Source organism: Anser cygnoides, chromosome 2 (assembly GCF_040182565.1).
Source record: "Anser cygnoides isolate HZ-2024a breed goose chromosome 2, Taihu_goose_T2T_genome, whole genome shotgun sequence".
NCBI classification, from domain to species: Eukaryota; Metazoa; Chordata; class Aves; order Anseriformes; family Anatidae; genus Anser; species Anser cygnoides.
Genome location: NC_089874.1, coordinates 38,473,155 through 38,500,855, shown reverse-complemented (window position 1 = coordinate 38,500,855; position 27,701 = coordinate 38,473,155). Strand labels below are relative to the sequence as shown.

General features: G+C 36.2%; 1 protein-coding gene across 4 annotated transcripts in view; it reads left to right on the top strand.

Annotated features, from left to right (window-relative positions):
• Positions 1-27,701, top strand: part of TBC1D5 (TBC1 domain family member 5) — a 321,851-nt gene that overhangs the window by 9,998 nt on the left and 284,152 nt on the right. For 3 of the 4 annotated variants that reach the window (XM_066991877.1, XM_066991874.1, XM_066991875.1), the window contains exon 2: positions 17,483-17,544. The exons of the other annotated variant lie outside the window; for it this stretch is intronic. The gene's annotated coding sequence lies outside the window, so the exon portion shown is untranslated. The remainder of the gene's footprint in view (positions 1-17,482; positions 17,545-27,701) is intronic. 4 annotated transcript variants of the gene reach the window in all.

Here is a 27,701-nt window from a genome sequence, read left to right as displayed (position 1 = left end):
ATCCTCTGCTTCTGTGTTTGCAAGCGATGAGTAGGTCCAACTGCAACAGAAGTAATGGTAAGGTAGTGTTGTGGGTTAACCACAGTAGGCAGCTAAGCACCACACAGCTGCTTACAAGAAAGGAAATGTGGGCAAGGAAGAACAAATATACTGCCAGTAAAGGCACAGTCTTAGATACTGAGGCAGATTGTATTGAATAACTGCATTTTGGGGAATAATGGAAGAAATAGACTTTTAACTGAGGTCTTCCTGGACTACTGTAAGATGCTATGTGATGATAAAGATGTGAACAAAAAGAATAATGTAAAATGGCTGATGAGAGGCATGATCAGTAAAGATGGCATGCAGTTATTGAAGACTTTGGCAACCAGTAAGATGAGTATTTTCGTGGTTGCACACTGCATGGATTCATTGGGAGGTAAGCTGGATTGTAGGGGTGGGTGGGGAAAATGATAATTTTAGGTGTGTAGGCAGGTTGAATCTTACCAATATAATTCTTGTTTAAAAGCATGAACAAGGCTTCAGATGAGATCTGAATATATTTGACGATGAAGAGGAGTTGAGGAAGATCACCTCCTCGTTTTGAACCTGTGTGATGAAAATGGTGCCAAGGTGTATGTGATACTGAGAGAGGATATAGCAGTCAAGGATTTCTCATTTTTCTCAAATGTTCAGTTTGCACAAGAAAGAAAAATCTCTTCAGTAGTACGTAATCTTAAGTTGACATTGTTTCTGATGTTCTTTTCACTGTCTGTACTTTCCCTTCTTAAAAAAAGGACTCGCGTTTCAAGCAATGCTCTGGATTGCTAGTGTTATATTTCCACTCATGCTTCTCAGTCAGACAACTTCTATAATTATTTTTTAGATTAACTTCAGAGTAAATGAAGGTTGGGTAGCAGTTTCATTTTTTCAACATGAAAGAATCTAGTTTTCAAAGTCCTGAGCTAGTTTGCAATGATTTCATCATTGAAAAGTATCGGGAACTGACAGCAGTAAATTAACTGCCAGTTGACTTGAGACTAATTCCTGTCTGCAGTTAAGAATTTTGCTTGGTGAAATGTTACGGTTATGCCAATTTTATTGTTGTTCATTTTGCTTAGCTTTAAAGGATCCAAAACAAGTGTCAAAGCCAGAAATCTGTTCTAGCAGCCAGTAATGGGTTTCTAATGATTCAGTGCTGTGTCTGTTCGCAGCATCTACTGGGGGTACTGTGGCTTTCTGTGTAGTCCCTTTTGATATGCTAACCTCTTACTTGTAACTCTTGAGCTGCATTTTTGCACCTTCCCTGTCTTGACAGAATGTTTCAAAATATTTTTACTTCTATTTGATATTTGCCTTTTCTGAGGCTGAAGCTATGTTTTGCTGTCAATTCCGCTCAAAACCTGTGCTGCCATTATGGTATATTGACTTGAACACACAAGTAAAGGGTGGCAGACAGTGACATGGAATTGAAATGCAAGCAGACCTTCTAATCACATGTACATGTAAACAAATGGAAAAATGTTTAATGATGTCTGCCATCTTGCATAGGTAAAAGACACAGGGAGAAGATCTCTCCACCCTGGACATTTGCTTTGATCCCCTCCTGTCAGAGCTCAAGCCTTGCCATCCAGCCTCTTTGTCTTTCTGAAGCGGACTGTCTTACAGGCAGAGCTCAAAGTTCAACACCTTGGTGTAAACTCTGTCATCTCTGACACGTGGTCATGGACTTCACAGGATGATGCAGGGGTATTTTTGCATCCGTGAGCATATATGTTACAGTAGTGTTCGAAGGACTGGTAATTTTATTAATACTATGAGGAAAACAAACAAACAAAAACCAAACCTTACCCAAACTCCATCTATCCTCAGCCAGGCTGGTCTCTGGAGGAGAATTTCACTGTGGCCTCACTAAGAAAAGGTATCTGGCATCAGGTCTGGAATAGCTGCCCCTTGTTAGCAACTCAGTTGCACCTTGGTGGTGCAATGGCAGAGATCCATCTTCTCAGAGTCTAGAGGGAATGACTGTGGTGAGGTGAGATTAAAGCTATGCTTTAATTTTTATGCCCAATTAAACTTTCATTTGAAATGTCATTGTGCAATAACAGGGTGGGCTGGGGGAGTGACTGGTGACCACAAGGGGTTTCTCAATCTCTGCTGCCTTATAAACCTTGTCAAGTTGCACCAAGTGACATTCGACAGGCAGTATAAAAAGGAAATGTCTCTCACCAAAAGTAAGCAAATAAAACCCAACGCGGTACTATACGTTGAATGGCTATATCTGAATGGTTAGAGTCTGCTGACTGGGTGCAATGGAAGTCTGAGGTAATCACCTCTGCATTTCTTAAAATATTTTTTTTGTTTTGTTTTGCTGGATGTCCTCTCATCATGTACAACTCTTAAGTTGAATTCTCTTTTCTTCTCTGATTTTTCTTCTTACACATCTGATCCTCACAATTTTTTGTGTTCTCTAAGGCTTGTATGAAGCCAAGTGGTAATGATTTTTTTAACTAAGAAAGACAAGGAAGACTCTACTTGGTCCTTAGTTGAAAAGTTTGTGCACGGTATCACATATCTTTGAACCTTCAGCAGTTGTGGATGATGACATATGCTTGTGTCACCAAGTCTGTCTTGGTTCTGACATTCGTGAAATGAGGTCTTGAAGTACCACCCATTCCCTTAATTCTGTAATGAACAAAAAAGCGAGGTAATTTTTTTAAATTTACATCTCTTCATCTCTTTCATTATGCTATGGGAGGTACAGGGAGATTGTTGGTGTCTAGTCAATGTAAAAGGTGCTGTGAATATGCATAAAGTATTCTGGAATTTTGATTGGATGCATAAGCCTTTAATATGCACATAGTATTTTAAACAAAGTATGTCTTTGCTTTCAATGAATCTTGATCCTAAGAGTGTATCCAGAGCATTCTGACCAGAAAACAGTTGCCATTCCTGGAACGATATCAGAATGTGCAAAAATAGGAGGGGGGAAAAAGTGAGAATAACTATTCTGTGATAACTCACCAGAGGGGCTTTCTTCTCCACACTTGTAGTGCTGACTTAGTCTGCCTAACATGAGAAATATCTGATGGACTGCATTTTCGAAAGGCCATTTGGTCAGCATTGCTAGCCTCAGTGACTGATTTGTGCGTAAAGACAATGTTATGGCAGATGGGCTTTTATTAGAGCAAGTGAAGTTGTTCATTCTCAGAGTCAGACCACGAGAGCACAACAAAGTTTTGAAATATGCAGGAGTAAAAGTAAATTAGACTCAGATTTATTAAGAACTTCTACTCTTCAGTTTTATTTCTTTAGCTCACTCACTTGATGTGGTTTACAGTCAGTGAACTGAGGATTTTTGTTCTAGGATTCTAGTCCAGCATCTGGAATAAAGGAGGACAAATGGCTAACCAGGGTTATTGAGTGGTGACCCGGTCTAATAAGTGAATATACAACCTTGGTAAACCATCAGGTAAACCAAGGTAAACCTTGGATGATGTAATCTCCATGATATCTTGTGTGCCTAGAAAATCCAACTGGAGCAGGCTTCTTCTGAAGTTGAGGATCATGTGAAATTTGTATTCATAATGCATCTCTTTTGATCCTGGAGGTAATACCTAAAAAAGTTAAAGAACATTAAGATTACACTGTCTAAGCTGATGTATTTTGTATTAGCAAAAGTACAGGAGATTGGGAAGTACACTGTATAAAACTCACATGGGCATTATTCCTGCTGTTTATGTTTGACTTGGCTTCATGTTTAGATTTTGAGCTTTAACTGATTTAATTATTTAATCTATCTTCTTTTTGTAATAAGTGTTACACTCTTTGTAGAAATTTAAGGTTCAAATGAAATGAATATTTGTAATCCTAAGCACTCTGGACAGGTAGCCCATAAATACTAAGTAAAATAATGCCCTTTCTTTCTGGCCAGCATATAATTTCGTGAAATTAGTTTATTCTGAAGTATTGTATGTGTAACTGTATGATACGGAAAACAGCTCTAACAATAGTAGGGAGAATTTCTTAAGTACAGTTTATGTTTTAAAACATAGTTCATGACCTCACAGTGTATATTCTTTGGCTTTTTCTAAAATTTTAGAAGATTTCTGTTGTCGTGTGTTGCTGTTCTGAAGGCATTTGTCACTGTTAAGGAAATTAATTGATCTGATGAGCCAGAGGAAGTATCTTTTGTTTGCCCATGGTTTTGCTGTATGTCAAACAATACACTTCTGGGTGCCTGCTGCTGAGTTAGCACTTAGTTCCCAAAGTCAAATGTTGAAGTCCTAGGCTTCTGGCAGCTTAATGTTTGTTCTGGGAAACAAAATTGGTCAGTACCCGTGAAAATCAGGAGCAGCTTCTCTGTTGACTCATCTGATGGAAGAATCTGCAGCTAAACAAACTTGAACTGAACAATATAATTATAAGCAAGGTAAATTTACTGGAGGTGAGAGGTGGGAAGAAGAGGGTATGCACCCGTCAGTTAAGTTCAACTTTTGTGTCCGTTGTTCGTACCTCTGTTTCTATTCATTATTTTTTTCCTGCTGTTACTTTTCTGTATTGGTTATGATGCCTGCAGCATGCCCACATTACTTCACTTGATCTGGGTTAAAATTTTCTTTCAAATAAGGTCTTATCTAAATAGTAAGCATTGAATCTGTTTTTTAATGAGTAGCAGCAGAAAGCTTATAAATATACTGTAAAATTACACTGTAAGATACACTGTAAAGGGTTTAGTTAATGTAGGTTTTTTTTCTTCTTAAACTATTGCTTTGAATTGTTAATGAGGTAAGGATAGGCAGAATTACGTAGGCCAGTAGAGGCAATGCTGAGAATCAGGAGCTGGGAAGGATAAATAAGGATAACTTTTAAACAGAATATATGGATGTTTTTAACTACCTTTATTTTGAATTAAGACCATAAAATCATGTATGTGAATCATGTGTTAGTCTTTCAATGGATGAGTTTTAGATCCAGATCTGTGTCAAGTCTTGAAAGAAGCACTCCAATTACCATGGGAGTAATAACTATGGATACCTTGGAATTCAGCTAATGAACAAATCTGAACAATTGTTCAAATTAGATAATGGAAGAAAAAATCGGTGAAAAGTTGGTTAAAGCTTTACATTACCTATTTAATAAGTCTTGGTCCTGGAATTTAGGTGACAGTAGGAAAAATAAGATTAGTCAGGAAAACCAGGCTTATGGTTGTTTTGGACCTGGGTCATAGACATCTGCCTTGCTAAAGCAAGTGTGATTAAAAATCCCAAAAGCTTACGACATCAAAAAATTCATTGTGTGAAAAAAGCTCAAGGATTCCTTATTGTTGGCTGCGGTTCTATGTTTGGCTTTGAAGAAACTGACTTGTTTTATAGTTTTAGTCAAAGATCAACATAATCATTTGAGCCTTGACTTTCTCTTCCATGCATCTGACAGTGCCTGCGGCGTTTTCTTCTGTCAGACTTTTGTTGTTTAAGATCAACTGTTTGGCTCCCTGACACTGTAATGAGGAGTAAACAAGCCCTATTTCTTTGAGACAATTTGTAGTATGCTTCCAGTGAATTCTGAATTTAACAGTATTGGTTTAATAGTTATTAAATCATATAGCTTTAGTGAGCTTCGTTGCTCTACTTGTAGTTGCATTGGGGAAAAATGAGTATCACAGCCCCGTATGGAGGAGTATGCTTTCACACCAGATAATACCAGCTTCTGCTCTCTGCTTGCTTTAGGATACTGTCTCCTTTGTTCTCCTCATCCATTTGACAACTACTTTATAGTCACTATATTTTGGATGCCCTGCTGGGCCTATTTTTGCTGATAAGAGTGTTAGGTAGTTGCAGGTTCCCATGTACTTTGAATTAAACATTAATAAAGAAAGGGTTGGTAGATCTCTTACTCCATACACCCATCTCTTCTCTGCTTTCACCACCCTACCAAGAATATGTGTGCTTAATTTTTTTTCTTTTGCTCAACCTTTAGCCTAGTGGTTTCCTAATTTTCCTATCCATCAACATGTGTTACCACATTTTTATTCAGAGGCATTTGTTCTTATACATGGGGCTTAAAAGTATGTGTCCATCACACATATGGTATAGGTACCCAGCAAGGTTTAGAGGACAGGATGTTGCTGAGAAGCCTAGGTTTAAATTTCACATAATATAATGTCTGTGATTAGAGAACATTACAGTGGTGAGAATAGAGAACGTAACAGTGGGTTCCCTTAAGAGTCAACATCTAGGGGAATTGATCCTGTCTAGCAGGTATATAAACATCTGAAGCCTTCTACATCAGTGATGTTAAAAATTAGACAGGATCCTGTGTCTTCAAGAACCTTTAATGCAAAAAGTTTTGTTGTTGTTGTTGTTTTTTAAGTTCTATTGGTTTCTCTTCTATGTTCTAATCAAACAAGCTTTATTTTCACTTGCTTCTCAGTAAATGATTTCGAGTCACCAAGTAATCTATTGTGCATTGATGACATTTTCAGCAGGTCTGGAAGTGAAAAGATTAAAGGAAAGTTATGTTGGCATACATTGGAGGAAATTTGCCTCTTGTATTCCAAATTGAATATGGAGTAAGTTGAAGCATTATTTCCATGATTTTTCAGTGCTTTCACAGTTGTTAATTAACGTTGAAATCTGTCGTTAACAAGTGAAATGACATTCGGATAAGAGCATAGGTTACCTGCCTGCTTAGGGCAGTTCTGGATACCCTTCACTTGGGTTCTGTTGTTAAATTTGTACAAGAAAGTAAACTATTTAAGATGAGGAAAATACGAACATTCTTCCGTACCTCCCAAGATTAATATATTGGAGTGAATCTTGGGTAAATTAGCAGTGTATGTTCCTTGACTGCGGTTCTGTGAACAATTCCATGCTGACATACATTTTCCGCTCAGTGATCAAAAGATAAGGTAGGAAAAAAATCTCAGATGGTTTGGAAACGCAAAATTGCCAAAACTCTTGCAGGACTGAAGAAGGGTGCCATTGCTAAGGACTGGTTTTTTTTTTAGCTACTACCTGAGGGGCTAGAGCACTCCCATGGGTCATGGAAAACCAGATTCAATAAAGTCCTTCTTGCAACAGAGAACTGTCTTGTACCCCCTAGACTACTGCTGGAAATTTGGGGTATGATATGCTTGTCTGTCCTGTCTAATACAGTTTTCTGTTGCAGAAATGAGAAATACGCTGAGGCTAAAAATGGAATGCAAGGAACCCACATGCTGGGTGATTATCTTGATCATCACGGGGAAGAATAAATCTCAGTGTTTCCCTGACAATGCACATTTGATACAACGTGAAGCAGAGACAAGAGTGAGAGAGCAAATGGCTGCTCTCAAGCAGTGAAGGGACTGGTTCCTCCACGTTATGTGAATCCTCAAACCACATACACCGTAGTGCAAGGGGTGCTCTTTGATTGCAAGCTGCTTTTATAGATTGAATAACAAGTATCGTGGTCATGGCCAAATGTCGATCAAACTGTAGAGTAACAAAAGCTGCGTTCCTGTGGTAATAGTAACTACAGGAAAGTGTCATACATAGTTCATTAAACAGTTTGGTTAATAATTAACCAAAGTAAAGGAAAAATGCATCTTATATATTTAGTTGAATTAGCATTAAAATGTATTGGTATGGATATATTTTGTTAATCATCAATTACTAAAAGTAGCTCTGTATTCCCAGAAGGTTCTGTATGGGAAATAGTGAGGGTCCTGATGTAGAGGTGACACAATGAAAGGAGTTTTTATTTAGTTGGAAAAAGTTATTTTGTTGGTTTCAACTCTTGTGGGAGCCCGGAATACCTAATCTGTAATGCCTAAAGAAGAAAAAATAGCAGCTTTTTCTTCCCTGTATAGAAATCACATGCACAGGTGCTGGTCTCTGAAGGTTTTCACCCACCTTAAATCCAACATGTGGAGTCTCTTTCCTCTTTCAGTAAAAGAACATACATCTTTTGAATCTGATTCCATTAATCGGTTACTAGACTTGGCTCAATCTTTGTCATATTACAGTTAGAGAAGAGGTGAGTGCAGTACTGTTCCATCATGTAAAATACTCATTTACCTAAGTGATTTTTTTTATTTAGAGTGAAGTAAACAGTGAATGTGTACAAAATACATCAACTGAGTCTTTGTCTAAAACAACAGAATGTGAATTTTTGAATTTTCAAACTTAATTCAAAGATGTAATTTAATACAGGCATAATGTTTTTGTTAACTCAGTAGTTAATAATAACATAAAAATAATTATAAAACATTATAAAAATAACATAAATAAATAAATAAACAAAATAAAAATAACATTAATTCTGTATTCCTTCAAGTACTTCATATAGCATAGTATATTGCTATGTAACATACTAATAAGGATTGCTATTAGTGGTCATTATCTTCTGCATATTCTGAAATCTTTACAGTCATCTTTTCCAATGTCCTTTGTGTTGAGATAGTGTTAAAAAAACAAACAAACAACCCCACTGATTTAGGTAACTTGTCTTCTGAGAGATAATATGACAGACTTTTAGAGAAATTATGCCAGTATTTAAATTTCTTCTGGTTGAATCTTTCCTGCTTGTTCTACTGTCTTGTAGTATGTTGGCAAAATTACAGTGTTTTGAATGATTCATTCTTTTTTTTTTTTTTTTTCATGCAATGTAATACCGTAGAAAGTATTCATTGACCTTCTAATTTGTTTGAGTAACTTTTAGGACATAGCAATTTCTGGTGTGTACTTCTGTTTTTTGCAGACTAGGTGTTTCTCTCCTCTCATATTTAATGGTGATTTTTAGTGATTTTTACTTCACTAACAACCTATTTTACTGTAAATCTAATGATCTCCTTGCAGGTTTAAGGATTTTTTTTTAAAAGAAAGGGTTACCAGTCTCACTGTAGTGGATAAACCAACTTCTTTTGTACATTACTTCCTAACATAGGTGGCTATTTTATTGATGAATATGGAAAAAATGTATAGTCCAGTGCTTTGTTCCATTCCTCTAATTTATGACACCAGTAATAATGGATGATGAATGAGATATCCAAAACATTAATAAATTATCTTAAGAGGTATACTAAATCAAAGAGGAGGAGACTAAGAAATAATCTTATATAATGCCTCCAAGAAAAGTAAGTTAATTCCAGAGTCGTTTATTCAGCGATATGCAAAAACCCAGATAAATTTGTTGAAATTGAACTGCTATAGTTAGGATGATGTTCATACAACTCAGCATTGCAAATGTGCTATTCTTGACGTTTGGATCTCTAGCTTCAGGTGGCAAGCAATGGAAAATGCACAGAATAAAATCAACATTTAAACTTAAATATTAAAGAATGAGTTTAAGCATGTTTAAAATAAAACCCAGCAATTTTGTTCTGCGTTGGTGATGCTTATATCCTCTTCCCTAAATTAATCTATCCACTAACACAGTTGAAATTTGCAACACTTTTCTGCTGTGGTTTGCATTCACTAACTTGACTCTGTGTGAAATGTTTACTTGTTCTACGAGAGGCTGCACGCCCTTTTTCTTTCTTCTGTTTATTAGCATTGAAGTTTCTTTTTGTCCAGTTGCATGCCACAAGTGATAGTTCTTCCAGTGACACTGGCTGTCTCCTAAGTAGTCTGTGCATGTCAGAAGACTTTTGGCTGCTCACACAGTATTTATGTGTCACTTTGCTGTAGGCAAGGAGCATCAAGGTGTAGCGGGTCAGTTTTATGCAAGCAAAGTATTGTTATTCTTATTAATCTGTTTTTTATTAACGTTAGTAAGTGCAGTGAAATTTATCCATTATTGTAAAAATGCAGTGAGGTGTAGTGTCACTGGTGTTGGTAGAAATAAAACATTATGGAGGTTGTGTAAGGGTTTCCATTTCACAGACTGACAATTTTGAGAGTCTATAAATATGGGTTTTGGCTGGTTTAAGTTGATGCCTGTGTGCGCTTAGATTATTATATTAGATTATGTTGTCATCACCACAAACAATGGTTCTTTCCTCCTCCTTCTGTTCTCCTTTTTAGTATTTTATTTCCATGCCTTGCACCTTCACCAGGGTTTGCATGGCCATATGGTACTGATGCATCTTATAAATTATATATTTCTTCTTTGTTGGGGTTATACGAGTTATGAAATGGCTACAGGTTTTTGGTATGGAGTTGACTAAATATCATAAAGGCTGTGTTTTCTACATCGGTGACAATTGAAAGTCCTTATCCTTGATGATTTCTAAGCAAATTGGAGCACCTTTGGATGCAGATAGCTAAAGCCTGGGAAAAGTGGTAATCAGATGTAGGGGCATCCAGTGTAGTCTCCTGGTGGAGTTGTACCAAATCTGTGAGACAATTGACATTCATTGATATTTCTACCATGAAGAAAGGCTGAGAGAGCTGGGGATGTTCAGCCTAAAGAAGAGAAGGCTCCGGGGTTACCTCATTGCAGCTTTTCAGTACTTAAAGGGAGCTTATAAAAAAGATGGAGAGCAACTTTTTGCTCAGTCACATCATGACAGGACAAGGGGAAATGGCTTTAAACTAAAAGTGGGGAGATTTAGATTAGAGGCTAGGAGCAAATTCTTCATTCAGAGAGTGGTGAGGCACTGGCACAGGTTGTCCAGAGAAGCTGTGGATGCCCCATCCCTGGAGGTGTTCAAGGCCAGGTTTCGTGAGGCCCTGAGCAACCTGATCTGGTGGGTGACATCCCTGCGTGTGGCAGGGGGCGGGAACCAGGTGGTCTTTAAGGTCCCTTCCAATCCAAGCCATTCTGTGATTCAGATGAGACTTTTTTCCTCTTGCAAACAGCTTCTTGACGCTCAGCCATAAAGCAGGTTGTATCTGTTTTGAGTTCATGTAGATCTTCATTTTTTACCTTTTTGTTTCTTTACCTTGCTTTTAAGAGCCTTGATATTTTGATCAAATTCCATATTTTTTAGTCCAGTTCTATAAAATATTGTTGTATTTTTTTCTAAACAGTAGCATCTGATAAATGTTTTGCTCTTCTAAGAACTGAAATCATAAATAATAATGGTTATAAAATGTGTTCAAACAGCATGCTAACTCCCAACCTCAGTTTCTTGCATCTTCTTCAAGAGGAAGATGGAAAGTGATGATTTGACATCCCAAGTTTCCAAGGGCTTGAAATCCCTTGGCCTAAAATATGGTTTTATACTAAAAAAGAGTACTGTTTTTGTAGTTGCACTAAATTTACCCCCCTAGTTGTGTTAAACTTACTCTCCATTTACATGCTTATTTCCTACTTGTAGAATAATGCATATTAAAAACAGTGCGTAAAAACATCCTACTGTGCAACAGGGCCAGTAGGAAATGGTTTCCTATAGTTCATTGATCTCTATTCCATTTCTTTGACTAAGATTATACAGTGACAGTTGGATGTCACTTGTGTAGAGCCTCTGGATTTTTTTTTCCCCAGTTCCCCTTTACTTGATCCCCTTGAGAGTTTCAGTGATCCAAACTGCCTGTAGTAGTCTGGATGGTGGCATGCTATCACTGAACTCGTAATGACCTCTGTTTGTCTTCCATTCGAACATTTTCTAGGTACGTTATTTTCTCATTTTCCCTCGTTTCCCAGAATGCATTTGATTGGTTTTCTTTCTACCCATGGCCTTAACTTAACCTCTAACCCTGGAATTTATCATAATCTCAGTTCTTTATGTAAAAGTTGTCATCAGAAGCTGTCACCAGTTTGCTTTATACTTCGTTTCCTCCTGTTTTTTATTAAATACACTGAATAGTTAGTCACCGCTGCTTCTAATCATTGAGCCTTTTTATGATGAGCAATTAACATACTTTTTTTTTTCAAACAATAAGTTGTAAACAACAGGATTTTACTATTTCTTATTTTTCCTCCTTAATCCAAGTTCTGGCATCTTGTGAAAATATTGGTATTAATTATAACTTAAATGAATATGCTGCGTTTGTGAGTCAGACTAGGACTGCTTTGGCTCAGGCAGCCCATACTTACACAGTTGTTAAATTTTCCTTATTTTCCTCTGTAGCTGATACGACCAGATTTGTAATTTTTAACACTGTCAGTTTAAAGAAAAGCGGTGGACACTAATCATTTTTGGAAACTAGGAATTACATCTATTTCTAAGTTTATTAGATCTTTACACAAGATGTATATATATCTAACAGATTTTAATTTCAGTGTATTTGTCATAGCTTTTATTTCCTGCTGTTTTATTCTGGTCATTTATATTGAAGTTTCACATATAACTTTAAGATCTTTGCTTCACTTTTCTGCTTATTGTAAGGTCTACCTTGTCTACAAGTGTAAATTTTGTAGCCAGTCTTCAAGGTGGAGCATATCTTCTAGTACTGGATTGTACAAAAACAATCCAGGGGCTTTCTGCTTTGATATCTGTAGTGGTATAACTGGGAGAGTGGTTAGGGTGGGATGGATTTCAGCTTTCTGCAGACCCCTAAACATTTTCATTATGTTCAGCATGAAATCAAGGTCCTTTTAACACCAAGAAGGCGTTTCCCAATAAGAGAAAGACTGAAGATAATTTATTTGCATTATCAGCATTTGCTACAACACCAGACCTGACATTAAGGAAAATAGCCATTAAGAAAGCAACAGAATCCTATCATATATTTAATACCTATCTCATTATTTTCAGGCTGTAATTAAGAAATTAATTTATTTTAAAAATCAGAAATGTTCATTATACAGTATTTTGGCGGTTAATGTGCTTGTTCATGACCACAGCTTTAAGTTTCTTCTGTCTGTGAGACCATAGCAGGAACTTGAATCAGCATTATGTATCTGAGGTGAATGCTATAATGTGTCAATGCTGCTTTTTTGTTCTGGAGAATGTATCTCAGAATAGATAAATTTCACTTGAAATTGATTAGAGCAGAGAGCCAAAAAGAGATTGGTAGCAGAACTTGAAGTATACGATGCTCATTTAGATGGAAGATGAATAGACTCCACTCCTTGTTCAGTTATTTATATAAAAGAGAAAGATTCTGCATGTTGCAGAAATTAAAATGTCTGTATCAGAATTAAAATCTACTAAGAAAGGGATGTAGCAGCCCTTCCTTGACCAAAACTGGAGCTGTAGCCTTTAGTCCGACAGCAGTTGAGGCCTAAATTGTGGAATAAGACATGATCAGATCCTTTTGAGACTAAGTTGTAATATCCACTCTATTTTATGTGAACATCTTGAAAGCACAGCCATCATTAATTGTGTAAGATAATGATTACACACTGCATAAACTTACGCAGTAGTCCTTCGTGTGCAGATTTGTGCAATTTGTAGTTCTGTATTTGATGCTTGAATAAATATGGCATCCGAAGTTAAAATTCAACTGGAAAGAATCATTTTCAGCTGTGTAAAAAAAATTAATCAATTCACTAATACGTTTCAAGATGGCAACAGAAGAACGCTTTGGCCTTAAAACCTTACTGCAGAAACTACATTACTTGAGAAAAAAGGGTCTCAAATTTAAGGTTGTACTGTCATATACGTGGCATTTCTGGGCTTATTAGAATCAAGAAGTGCATGATTAAATTTCTTTGCTACTTTAAGGTTCTTCGCTCTTTTTCAATACGTAGATATGAAATAACTGTAAATTAAGTCTTTGTCCAGTCCATTTATTTGAACTGTAATTGTTTCATCATTTCTAATTAATAGAGAATTGTTTAAATAGTGTAGCAGTTGCATTTTTCAACACAACAGAATGGTGTCTTTAGGTGAAAAATCAAAATTTGCTATCAAAAGAAAGATCCCATAGTTGGGAATAGCTCCATGTAAATGTATTATGAAGAAGTCTGTGATAAGTACTGCAGATCAGTCCAAGGAAGGGTTAATTGTGAAAACTGATACAAGTTTTATTTTCTTATAAATCAAGAGGTTGGTAAAATGTATGCTTACTGTTGATCATTAGAATACAAAACTATCTGTTAAAATCAATTAACATGCATATCTGATGACTGATTGTATAAATATGAAAGTCAAATAATTGTAATCGTTAACCATGGCTTCAGGTCATATGAGTTGTCAGCTCAAAAAAACTAGAGGAGAAAATGGTTGATTTGCATATATTTAATGTGGCATGCTGTACATGTGGGAATTTGAGATAAACCTTTCCTAGTAATCTGCTTGTTTTTATCTAAAAATCAGCTAGGAAATGTGGATCGTGACAGCCAAATGAGCTATGTATTGTGTTTGTAGCAGTTGGTCCACTAGTTTGGGCTTTAACATTGTACTGTATGTTTTAATATGTTAAATTGTTATTTTACTAAGAGACAGTTAGAAGAAGCTGGTTTAAAAAGTTTTTCAAAAAATATTCAAAGTTCTTACTAGGAACATACTCAAAGCTATCCCGTAACTGATTGTAGGACTGCGTTACCTTTACAGTTTTTAGACTTAATGTGTATTATGAGCACTTCTTTACTTTTTATGTTAAGAGAAAAATCAGTAAGATAATAGAGATAAAGTAAAATCTTTTCATGAGATACTGTACTGAGTCAGAAAAGTATTTTCTTGTGTAAAGTTGTCCAAACAGGTAATTTTGTATTTAATTGATCAATTGTAATAACTAGAGGGAAGGGAGTGTGGCAGAGGAATGAGGCTTCTGGCATGGAAAAGATTTACGTGTTATTTATTTCCTGAATTTAATAATCCATTAGAGTAATTTTTTTCATGAATAATGCAAAATATTTTATATAACTTGTAACTATTCAAAGAATCCTTCAAGTATGAGTCAGAATATAATGGTCAGTACCTCTCCATACCCGTAATTTTGTCAAGTGCATCTGTCTAGTCTTTCTCTGTTCCCATGTGTCTACTCATGAACATGAAAGAAAAATAAATAAATAAATCTCATGTCCTAAATCTTAAAATTTCTCAGTAATTGCTTCCTAAAATTTTGTTTCATTAGTATGTATTTCGTGAGTTCCAAAGGGAAGAACTAGCAATATCTGAGCTCAGATCATGTGATTTATACATGCAAACTAGGAAACTTACTGTTAATGGCAGTGTTGAAAGGTGGAGGATAGCAGAAGATTTTATTGCTCAGTGCTTTTTACCTTATTATATTATTATAAATAAAGTGAGCTTTTTTATAACTTCGCCGTTGTAAATATTTGATTTTTTTTTTTTCTTGGGTGTATGGTACAAACCATTTCCTTGCACCCAAATCAGCTTCGGTGCCAGCAACGTGGTCTCCGTCTTGCAGCAGTTGGCTTCTCAGCCTGGGCAGAGTACAGAACTCACACAACTATTTTATTTCTGGTTTGCATCCTTGTTCTGTAAAATACACCTGAATTCTCTTTAGTCTTCCATTGACCAGTGTTTTACATGCCCTGTTGAGTAAAGGCACTTCTCTTATGTTTGGAGGTTGGGGAGAAAAGGGCCAGCAGGCAGAACAGGGGCAAGGAATCAAATCGAGTTTCTATCCTTACCTCTTGTGGGAAATGGAATTTGCATTAGATTGCAATAGAGAGGGAGGTGGCTCTATCTCAGGTCATGGGTTGTTTTACCTACTCTCTGAGGTGTCCTGTCTTTAAGTGATTTACATGTCTATTTGAGCAGAACATGATGACCCTTTAACTCAGACAAAAACTTGTTACGTGAGGAGGTCAGGTCAAGAACCACAGATTAAAAACCCAAATTAAACATGAAACTAATTGAAAACTAAGCAAATCTTTAAAGGAAAAAAAAAAGTGTTTTAAGACATCAGTGACTGTAATTACAGTTTTAGCTTTACTGTAACTCATTAGTGAGAAATCAGTTTGCTACCAAAGGCTGCCAATTTGCCTTCTGAATTGAAGCTGATCTGTGCCTTAGTGATACTTCCTACAGGAAATTTAAGCCTGGAGTAATCTCAGGATCGCTGCTGAGCCATTGTGTGCCCCAGTAATCCTGAAAATCTTTTAATGTGTGGAGGAATATACTAGTTTTTCAACAATCTATTACTTAAAAAGACGGGCATTTAGGACATGTTGGATGTGTGCCGGGACTGGATGGGATTTGCAGGCATGGGGTGAGAATGAATTGTCATACTTGAAAAGGAATCTGGAAATCTGGGGAGTAAAAACCTCTCGTTTGTTCCACTTCAGGAAAAAAAAAATATATATATATATATATATAGTGAGAAAAATGTGTCTGAGATTGCTTAAAATACAGAAGTTTTTTTGTACTCTTGTGTTTTGGGGTTTGCAATGTTATTAGCTCAAAGGGGAGGTATGCTTTTTCATGATGACTATATTTAGCCAGGAGGAATAGTCTTTTTTAAAGCAAATTGAAATGAGTGTATGAGAGCGTGAAATTATCAGCAGCACTGGTGCACATTTACATTACTTCTACATACTCTTTTGAATGACCACACAACAGAACAAGTACTTCACTTCCACTGTGTTGATTTTTCTTGACAAAACATGGCAGTCTATCCAAAGGAGGGTGTTTAGCCAAGATAAATATAAAATTTATGATTAAGCAAAGTGTTTCCTTATTATAATCCCTAAAGAGAATTTGAGACTTGTTAAATATAATGTGCCCAGGTAGTTTTAAGAGTAAATTATCCTTTATGCTTTTAAATGCTGAAACACAGCAACAGCATCAACCATTAGAGATTTTACCAGCAGAAACAGCACTGCTGACTGATTTCCTTTGAACCAGCTAGCAAGAAATGATGTGTGTATACAATATATAGTTGTTCGTTAACCTCAGATTTGACATACTCATTCAGTTTTACTGGCCTGTACAGAGATTAAGAATCCAGGTCAGTGGCATGGCTTACAAAACTGTGTTGCTTCCCTGTAATGTGTGGTATGGGAGGAAGCAAATAAACCTTTTCAAGAGAAAGGATAAAAACTGATAATGTGATTACATTTCTGGCACACTTCTTTAAATGTTGTACTTACAGAATACCACTTTGACTGTATATATGTATATAACTGTACATATATACATATGTGTATATATGTACAGCGTATATATGTGTGTGTATATATATATACAGTATATATATGTATTTAACCGTAGTGACCATCAGTAATATTCATTACCATAAGTGGAGAATGAAACCTGGTTCAGGAGATGGGTGGATTTTGACCTTCGTGGTGTCGGCATTGGCTTTGGAGTGCAGGGCTCTAATTAAATTGTGAAGGTACCGAGATAGTGGAGAGTAAACGGGCTCGCTGTATTCTTTCAAGGACTATGAACTTCCAAAATCAAGGATAACATTAGATGTCAGCCAAGTATTTTGTCCTTCTCATGGTTTGTCTTTACATCTGAATTAGTGCCAGTTTGCACAGATTGTGTGTCAGCTTAAATACAAGAAACAGGCCTCAGTCTGCTTGAACTCGTTCCACCAAAGACTTCTAAAAACTTTTGGTAGTCTGCAAACTGTAATGGTTGTTTCACATTAAGTTGCTTTGTAGAATTATAAAACAGCTTTTCTTGTGCTTTCAAATAAAATGTTGTCATCCACTAATGAATGAGATACCATCTGTAATAATTAAGGTTATTCTACTTGTTTTCCCCCTGCAGCAAAACTTCTGAAGGTTTGCAGAAGATAGTAAGAGAACCACCAAGAAGGCTATTGCAGTATTGTAAGTACTGCGCCCAGGAAAAAAAAGCAACTTGAATTAAGAATGTTGTAAAGAGAATTTCATTTTGGGGGGGGGAAATGAGCTACATAAAGGGACAACACGTAAAATACAGAGCAGGATGTATTGTAGCAATCATGTTAATAATTTACAAGGAAAAAACTGCACTCTTGTAAAATCTAAAATTGTATCCTTGTGCAGTATAATCAGGAATTTACCAATAGCAGTGAAAACTATTTCTCTATCCACCAAAGATTGATCTAGTTTATATACATTTGTTTATTTAAAACTATCAGAATTTAGAAAATCATTGTAGTTTTGTAGGTTTGTCATTTGTTTTAGTGACTTATTGTTTAGGTTATTTTGCAGAATTATTTATTTGCTGATTTATTTATGTATTTCATTATTTATTTATTTGATTATTTAGTAAATTATTTATCTGATGAATTATTAATACATCTTCATGACATGCTTTAAATTATTTATAACTTAATTTTGAGTTTATTGCTTTTCGACGCTGCATTGTTACTGACTAGTTTTGATTTTTTTTTCTTGGTTCTTGAAAATTAAAGTACTAGCTCTAAGGCAAAAGTATATTCTTTGCAGAATCCATAGATGGTTTTCAATGAAGCAATTTACCATGTAGATACTAATTTTGTTTAGCTTTGTATTGCTTAATATCACTTTTCTACTTACTTAGCTTTTGCTTGTATTATTTCATAAATGTGTCAAGATCAAATGAGTGACCTTTAAGGAGCAAAGATAAATGTTTACCATAAAATGTGTAGAAACAGAGTTGTTCTGTTTTCCCATTATTAAGTACTCTTTAATTATTCTCAAAGTTAACTTGAGATATTTTTGCCCAGATAGAATGGATGCTTTTTAAATGAGCCTCTTGATATTTGAACTAAAACATTTAACTTCTAATAAGAAAATAATAAAATCACATTAATATCTTATATGGAGACTTTCTTCTCATGGCAAGGTTTAAATATCTGGGGAGCGATGACAATATCTTTAGACACGCAGAAGAAGATACGTGTCGAGGGGGCAAGTGAGGAGGAGTAGGCTTTTTTTTTTTTGACCCATGGTGCTTTTTGCATGCATAGGAATTTATAAGCTCCTAAAATTTAGGATCTCTGTGCTGTTGTGTGTAAACTACTGTCAGATTCTGTGTTCACAAAGAATCATTCCTTGTGCACACGTTTTGTTGTGAAGCCTGTTTTTGCCTTGCTTTCTTTTGGCAGCTAAAAAGGCCTGAGATGTCATCATTTTCTCTGAAGAGGCTTGAGTAAATGTATAAAAACAGAATAAGGGGCAATTTCAGCCTGCATATATGAGCCCTGGCTCTATGGAGTTTAAAACAGGTACCTTGGATCAGAAGTGGACTCGGAGTAAATGGTAATGATGCATTTTTTCAGGAACTGTGAGCCTCTTACACCTGAAGTTACCTGTTCAACTTCAGTTCCCACTGACTACCTCTTTGGGCAGCCTGAAGCCACCTTGTAGGAAAGCACAGTGACTGGCAGCCCTGTTTCGTAGTGCTGGAAGAGCTGTAATGAAGCGGGCAAAGCAGTAGTTCCTGTGGAAAGGAGCTGTGTGCACAACATGGCCTTTATTCTGTGTTTGGTACTTGAAATGAATTACTATATACTTTAAAGTTTTAACACAGCTTGGAAAGGCTGCATTGTACATTTCAAGTTTCAATGCTGTTGAAATACAGTAGAAATGGCCTCTGTAGACAGGTTTCACTATAGAACTTAAATTATGCATGTGTATATCCAAATTCCTTATTTTGAAATATTGAATGTATGAATATTTAATTTGTATCTTGCTCTAGTATCTTCATATGCTTGCCTTAAAGGAAGCTGTTTCCTTTGATTTATGTACATGGATAAAAATGTGTGTACAGTATGTATCAATGGTTTTTCTCTCTACAGTGTTAGATGAACAGCTTTAGATAATGAAAGCTAGTGATTTTTACTCTGCAGCTTGCTACGGTTGTATAAAACGTAAATTTGTCATATTTGTTCTATTAATCTTACTTGAATTTCAAATTCATTTGCTTTCCAGAAATATTTTTGTAATTACATATGTTAAGAAAAGTCAAGTGTATTAGAGATCTTAATGATGCAGTAGTTTTTGTCTGTACACAGTAACAAAGCCCTGAATATTGTCATTATTTGGGGCAGAGTTCCAATGTGAAATTTGCATTTCTCTTTATTTGAATGTTTTGACTGAAGCCGAGAACTCCAAGGGAGTTCCTGAACGTATACTACTAGTTTGTGACATGCTGTATGAAATTTTGTGCAGTCACTCTTATTTCGTTGTGTAAATGAGGTCTTATTGTTCAATAAGCCCCATTATAAGTAATTACAAAGGTAAGTGCTGTCAATGTGTTCTGCCACCGGTTTCTCAGAGTATGAAACACTTCCTGAAATATGTGTTACTACTGTTAGAGGGTAATATAACGCAGCTTCTGTTTTGGCACTGAAGGTAGCTACTTTATAATGATGACAAGTGAAAGTACAGCCAAAGGTCACATTAAACAAGAGGTTTCTTTAACACCTCACCCATTTTCTGGATATGGTATGAAAATAGTTTTTTATTCCTCTACTCCACAGTATTTTTAAAAAGAAGTTATCCTAAAATTATTTTTTATGACTTTTATATTACTTTATGTTTTAAGAGATGGACTGTGGGATTCTAGCATGCTGACTATGGTGCTATGTATGTGTTTGAAATTAGCTTAAATTTTGGGTGCAGTTAGGAGCTATAAGTAGAATTTCAGCCTACTACATTTTCTGTTTTGCAAATTTGCTTAAAGGCATCAGTGAGTTTTCGAAAAATAACTATTAATGTGCAAAGTGATATTTATTTTGATATTGCAGGTCTAACTATTTTATTTTTTTAAAATCTTTTTAAGAAGAAAAATGTTTTTGCAATTTTCAGGGAAAAAAAATCTGTTCAGAAATAGAAAAAAGAGTGAACCTATCAATGTTGACAGACAGTTTCTTAGCTCTGTTTTAAAGAGATCCTGCAAGTAATGCAAAAGGATAATTTCAGCTCTATGCTCAATTAGTTCCTTGTCTTACACTGAAACGGCCAACTGGGGTGCTAAAAAAAAAAGCATAATTTAAAAAATGTGAATAGTCATGTCACAGATCATGAAAATGAAGCTGGCCTGTTTCACTGAGGTTGCTGAACATCTAGGAGATGCTGGTTGGGAAGCCTAAATCTGGTGTGTTATTGATAGGTGTATTTCTGTTCTAATCTAACTCCATAGAAATCGCAGAAGCCATATTAAGCTCTTCTTCAATTTGTTCCATACAGATAAAAGAATTTACATCTCATGAGTCATATATTTCCTGTTGTATCTTTAATATATCCATTTTTAGTATTTTTCTTGCTTCTCTCCTCTATTGGTATGCTTAGAGAGTCTGTGTGTAGGAGCTTGTTATTTCACCCGTGAGGCAAGGAGGAGTTCAAATCAATAGCAGTGTGTTGTTGACACTAAATGATGTTTCTTCTTGCCACAATAAGACTTGATTTTGTCATCCTAATGACGATAGCATGCTTCACAGAATAGGGATCAGCACTCTCCAGCTCTCACAAGTAGTAAAAAATAGTCCTTCCCTTTGAAGGAAATACTGGAGAAATACTCTAGTATTTGTAACCAAACATACAGTAGCTTTGTGAAACGAATATTCACATTCTGTTTCACTTTGTGGGAGAACTGTTTTGCAATGCATTGTGGAAATCTGCAGTTAAGGATGTAGGACTGATCAGATTTGACAGAATTAAGGTATGTTGTTTTAAAAAGAGAGAACACACATTATGTAAAATAAAATTTCAGGTAAAATGTGGATCATAGTAAGACCTCGGCTTAAAAAAAAAAAAAAAAAAGAAATTCTGTATGTTCCTTAGAAAAGTCTTTTCTGTACTGTTCAGAAGGAGAATGTCTGTGGGAGGATGAAGGTATAGCCAGGAAGAAGTTGCGTGAGAGGTGCAGTAGTGCACTCTATGGCATGGTCACAAAGGAGCGAGCAGTTGTTCTCAACTTGAACTAAGGAGCTTGTAGGGAGATGAGAGCTCTAGAAGGATGTGGATTTGAGAGGAAATAATGTAGCCATTTGAAGCAATAGCATGGTGATAAGAACTTAAGGACGTAATATTGGTAGCAGTAGTGGTTTTTTGAGAAGCATAGGCTCTTTTGTGTTGGACATCTGTGAGCAATAGCAGAGATGAATCAGCCGATTGTATTATTAAAATACCCTGCTCTTTACATATTTCTACATTCATATAAGTGTCTTTCAATGTACGGTAGATGTTTTTTTGTTTTTGTTTTTTGTTTCTTTTTTAATCTGAAAGAACATGAGAGATAGTATGGCTGTATGGTTAAACACTTACGTAGTAAATTGTGAAGTTTAGTTTGACTGTTGAACCCCAGCAGCCTGTTCTGTGAAAGCTTTTCAATAGAAAGTAGCTTTATTACTAGTTACGTACGTGAGTCTTTTCTATTTACACTTTTTCATTCTTTTATCTTTTTATGCAAAACATGGGTTCTCTAGTTTTCATAATATAAGTTGTATTATCATATTTTGGGATTTTGTTATCTCCCCTTATGCTTATCTCATTTTTTCTCTATGATTTTCATAAGGCCACCTGGCATTAGGTCATATCTGATGGTTTTTCTGGAGAGGAAATGCCTCTTATTCTGCAGGCAGTGAAAAAAATCCTCATAAGACTTACAGTAACTGTTCATATTTCAGTAATGCTAGTAAAAATTGAATAAACTTTAGACAACCTTCTGGGGTTTTTTTGAATGCACGTTAACTGCAGGAAATGAGTAGTATCCAAAAGACGACGACCGGCAAGTTCAGAATTAGAGATGGCTGAGTTTATCCACATCAAAGCCAGAAGGTTTTGATGAGTCTTTCTCACTGAAATATGCCTTAATGAATTAAGTAAAGTCTGTATCAGGAGCACTTTGCTGGCTTATTTACACTAGCAACACACTTCTACCTCAGATGCGACTTCCTTGCAAAGCAGTAGTCAGAATAGCTTAGCCCTGTTTAAGCATCTCTGTCTTCATTCTGTCCCCAGCACTGAAAGAACCAAAAAATAAGTTTTGCTGGTGTAACTTCTCCTTATTTGTGTAAAGTTAGCACACACACAGAACACCACTAGCATACTCTGTCCTGACACGTGTAGGTAAAGATGTGTACCAGAAAGAGCCTCTAACATCTTGTCAGCAATACAGTGAAGATGCAAGAAGGTCAGTGAAGGAGGCTGTGCTTGCGCGGTGACTTGTCTCTACCAAAACATGTTTTCACTTTCAGCTGAAATTCTGATTTTGTAAACATTTGAGCATAACTTACGACAAGCTGATAGTGGCCCTGAAGTCGATGTGTATTGATGTGAAGTTGATGTATAAGCTTTTCGTTTCTCGTAATATGCAGCCAACAAGTGAAATTTTTGCTATTATTTAACTAGATAAATTTACTTCTGTTTCTGTGCAGAACTGGTTTTGTTTTCGTACTATGCAACTCCTCACCATGGTATGTCTAAGCTATCTCTTTTTAATGGATTGAAAACATAAAGCACATTATGGGTTGAAACATCTTACTTCCAAATGTATAAAGTAGTTATCTTTAAACAGTTTTCTATTTGCTTTGCTATGCCTGCTTGTTCTTAATAAATACCTGCACTATCTGGGAGTGAAAGTGAAAGCAGTTTGGGACTGAGAAGTCTATTTTGGTAACAACCTGAAAGAACATATTTTATTTGTCTAAAATCACCTAAAATCTACAGTACTACTCTTAAGACTCTTAGAGACACTTGTAGTGCGTGCGTGTGCATGCAATACATTCTTAAAACAATTAGTAAAACTAAAGGCACATCTGAAAGCATATTGTGCGTTTTCAGTGAAACATATTTTGAATAAGTAGCTAATCTGTTGAGTAGAGTTGTCCATGCATTCTAAAGATACTTTTTTCTGTGCTCAGACAAATCAAGATAGTAATCATTTATAATTTCTCGCCTCCATGAAAAGAAGTGATGAATAATATGATTGGAAGGAATGCATGAGTCATGAAATGGGGAGCTGGGCAATCACGGAAAAATTCACTTTAAAAACTCCCTTCTGCTTACCAGGATTTGTGATGAGTTGAGTTTTCTGTAACATAATCCAGAGATTATTATGGTAGAGGTTGTAGTAATAGCCTTGGATGGATGAACAACTCTGTAAGTTACTTCTAATATTGCTTGGTGGGTTATAAAAAGGAGTCTTTTAACTCTTAGCAAAAAGTCATTGTGGATAAAGGGATGATCAGAGAATACTTTCTCCTCTGACCCCCATGTGAATGTAAAAATAAAATATCTTAAAATATTCTGCAGTTAATATTGAGTGAGTGTAGACCCTCCGGTCCCAACAGTATCTGCACTATTATAAAATAGCTTTTAAGGCCTGTTAAAATATTAATAACTTCGTAGAGCACTTCAGAATTTCTTACCTCTACTTCATATTTAAATCTGTGTAGTTAGTCAACATCCATACTCTTTTTCTTGGTTGTACAACTACACATACAAGAGAAAAAAACACGTAGTGAAACTAAATAAATGACTCAATTTGTCATAGCTCCACTCACAAAAAAAAATAATCTTTTCTCCCGTACTAAACTCATCAAGCATGTACTACAGAAATTGTCATGGTAGAGTCCTGCACCATCTCTGTGTCCCAGGCAAGACTTGCATAGGCAGCTGTTGTTCTCCCTGCAGTGACCTGGGCTAGGCAGCCTAGCATCTGCCTCTGTTTTCTATTCAGTGACCCAAGCCAGATTTCTTCAAAGCCTATTGCTGATATTTTCTTTGCAGTCACTCATGTTAATTTCTTTTACATGCTACAGCTGATTTTTGAAAGATCCCTTCCCTTTTTCTGTCCTGAGTCATTCAGACTCAGATAAATTTAAAGAGGTGACTTTTAAAATTCCTGGGTTGTGCTGAGCATAGGATCGTTTAGGTTTTCTTGCTTTAAAGCATGTGTCAGCACTATAGGAAAAGAGCAAATTAGATTTGCTTTCCAAAGAAAAGCTCCGTCTTGCCTTTTGGTCTTACAAAGATTCTTGATCTTAAACTGAGCTAATTACATTCGTTTAACTTGGTAAGAGTCAAGGTGAAGCTGTTGGTGGAGGCTTGGGACATGCCAGAGTTCAGAAGTGTGCAGAAACTAAAAGGGAGATATTTTACTCTGTGCATTGTGTGAAAAATGCAAAACACCCTAAATGAGAATAAAAATCTATTAATGATATAAACCTTAATTGATAAGATTAAGCTGTCCTCTGGAAGGCATTATTGCTGAACAGTTAAATGCAAAATAGTGAAGTTAAGTTCGTTACTTTCATAAAGATACAGCTCAGCTTTCACAATTGTTGCCAATGGAAATTATGGAAAATCTTTTAGAATGCTAAATGCTTTTCAGTAAAAACAAACTATGTTTGTTTGTTTGTTTTTTATTTTCATAAGAAATTCAAATATTAAAGTGAGCCAGAGGTTTTGGGGTCTTTGCACTTTTTTTTTATAGTGACTGTATTTTAGGAAAGGCTATGTACCCTGCTTTCATTCTGCAGTTTTAAGAATTCATTTGACAACTCCAAAATTATTTATGGGGGCAAATGATTTAGGAAAAAATGCTGTGGCTACTACTGAGTGGCTAGAATTTGCTTTAGCAGCTGAAAATGTGAAGAGTATAATATGAACAATTTCCCCAGAATAAACGGAAGCGTAGTAAGTAAGGATGATTGATTTGGAGAATCACTTCAGAAACCGAAGAAGGTAGACTTGCCCTTTCCCTAGCCATGTGTTATTGCCACTTTTATGCAGGCTGCTGCTTGCGCATCCATGCAGTCGTCTTTTGCTATATTAATTTTAATCTTTATTAATTTTCTAATCCGACTACATTACCATTAGTGCTGGTTCAGGGAAGGAGTGAGAAAAAGACAGCTGAAGAGAACAGGAGGCAGTCACAAACCAATACTCTGAACCAGTCCTGAGCCAGTGCCTAGCTAAGGTAGTAAAAGATCCTGCTGACAGGTATGTAAGATGCACAGGAAATAATTGCTTACTGTCTCTGAAGTTTATCTTCCTGTGCAACAGCAGGACCGCAAATTATAATGTTTGGTCACTTCAAACTGTGATATACTCATTTCTACTTTTGTTGGTCTTCAGAAAGTGCAACATAATTTTAAAAACAGTTATCTTAGCAGAAAAAAACACTGCAGAAATAAATCTGTATTTTCTGAAAGGAATGAGCCATTTGGCTCAATATGATAGGGATTTTCTTAAGTAACTGCCCTGTGATGCAGTTTCTTCAACGTTCCACCGGTTGTCCAAGGTAAAAACCGATGCATAATTTATAAGGCTTAGATGATATAGAAATACAAATTTTATTTTACAATTTTTCCTCATATATATCTCCATTAGTTCTTTTGTCCTGTAAGCTTTTGGTTCTTAACATTTGCCAAAACTTTTTTCATAGAAGGAGATTCTTTCCACTACTTGTACACTTAAGTTATTGATACGAATGAATAAACAAGTGTACTGTGTTCAGAATTTCATGCTTTAGTTAAATTCAAGATACAACTTCGTGTGTGTGCAAATAATGTGATTTTAAAGAAAGTTTTTTGTGGGTATTTCATTAAGATCATGCTATCAAATACAGAGTTTTGTTCACATGATGCTTTCAAACTAAAAAACAATACACACAAAAAGGGGGAAAAAACAACAAAATAATGCATATGATAATATTTGAAGAAATAAGCTTAATATGGAGATTTGGGAAGACCTACGTTAACAACTTAAGGTCCTCCATAAGCATCTATTGCTGATTTCTGTATTGCACTAGTGATGTGTAAATATCTGTTGAATGCAAATAATTTGAGCAATAACATTCATGGTTTCCCATAAATGACAGAATCACAGAATAGTTGAGGTCAGAAGGCACCTCTGGAGATGATCTAATCCAACCCCGCAGCTCAAAGCAGGGTCAGCTAGAGCAGGTTGCTCGGGACATTGCTGGGTTGGGTTTTGAATATCTGCAAAGGTAGAGACTGCAACCACTATGGGCAACCTGTTCCAGTGCTTTGATTGTTCTCACTGTAAAAGAAGTTTTTCTTACATTGAAATCAGATTTCTTGTATTTATACCTATTGTTGTCTGTCTGTTCACTCGATAACACTGGGAAGAATCAGATTCCATCTTCTTTACTCCTTTCCATCAGAAATTTCCACTTACTGTAGTACATATTTGCCTTTTTTGTATGGGGTAGCCCAGAATTGGACACGGTACCCCAGAAACATATCACCAGTGCTGCATAAACGGCAGTAATCACCTCCCTCAGCTTTCTGGTAATGCTCTTCCTAATGCAGCCCAGGATGCTGTTGACCACCTTTGCTGTGAGGACACACTGCTGTCTGATGTTCAAGTAGGTGTCCACCAGGATGCTCTGGTCTTTTTCTGCAAAGCTTCTTTCCAGCCACTTGGCCTATGGGGCGTTATTCTTAACCAGGTGTAGGACTTTTCATGAAGTTCATCAAAGGTTAAGTGCAATTGCTGTTGGCTCATTTCTGCAGCCTATGAAGGTCCATTTGAATGGCAGCACACCCATCTTCTGTACCAACAATTCCTCCCGGTTTTGTATTATCTGCAAACCTACCAAGTCTGCGGTGTCATCCAAGTCATTATTAAAGCTTGTATATAATACTGGCTGCAGTACTGACCCCTGGAGCACACCACTGATGACATCTGGACTTCGTGCCACTGATTAAAAACTTCTGAGTCCAACAGTTTAGCCAGTTGTTTAGTCACAGAATCACAGAATCATCTAGGTTGGAAGAGACCTCCAAGATCACCGAGTCCAACCTCTGACCTAACACTAACAAGACCTCCACTAAACCATATCACTAAGGGCTACATCTAAACGTCTTTTAAAGACCTCCAGGGATGGTGACTCAACCCCTTCCCTGGGCAGCCCATTCCAATGCCTAACAACCCTTTCAGTAAAGAAGTTCTTCCCAATATCCAACCTAAACCTCCCCTGGCGCAACTTTCGCCCATTCCCCCTCGTCCTGTCACCAGGCACGTAGGAGAACAGACCAACCCCC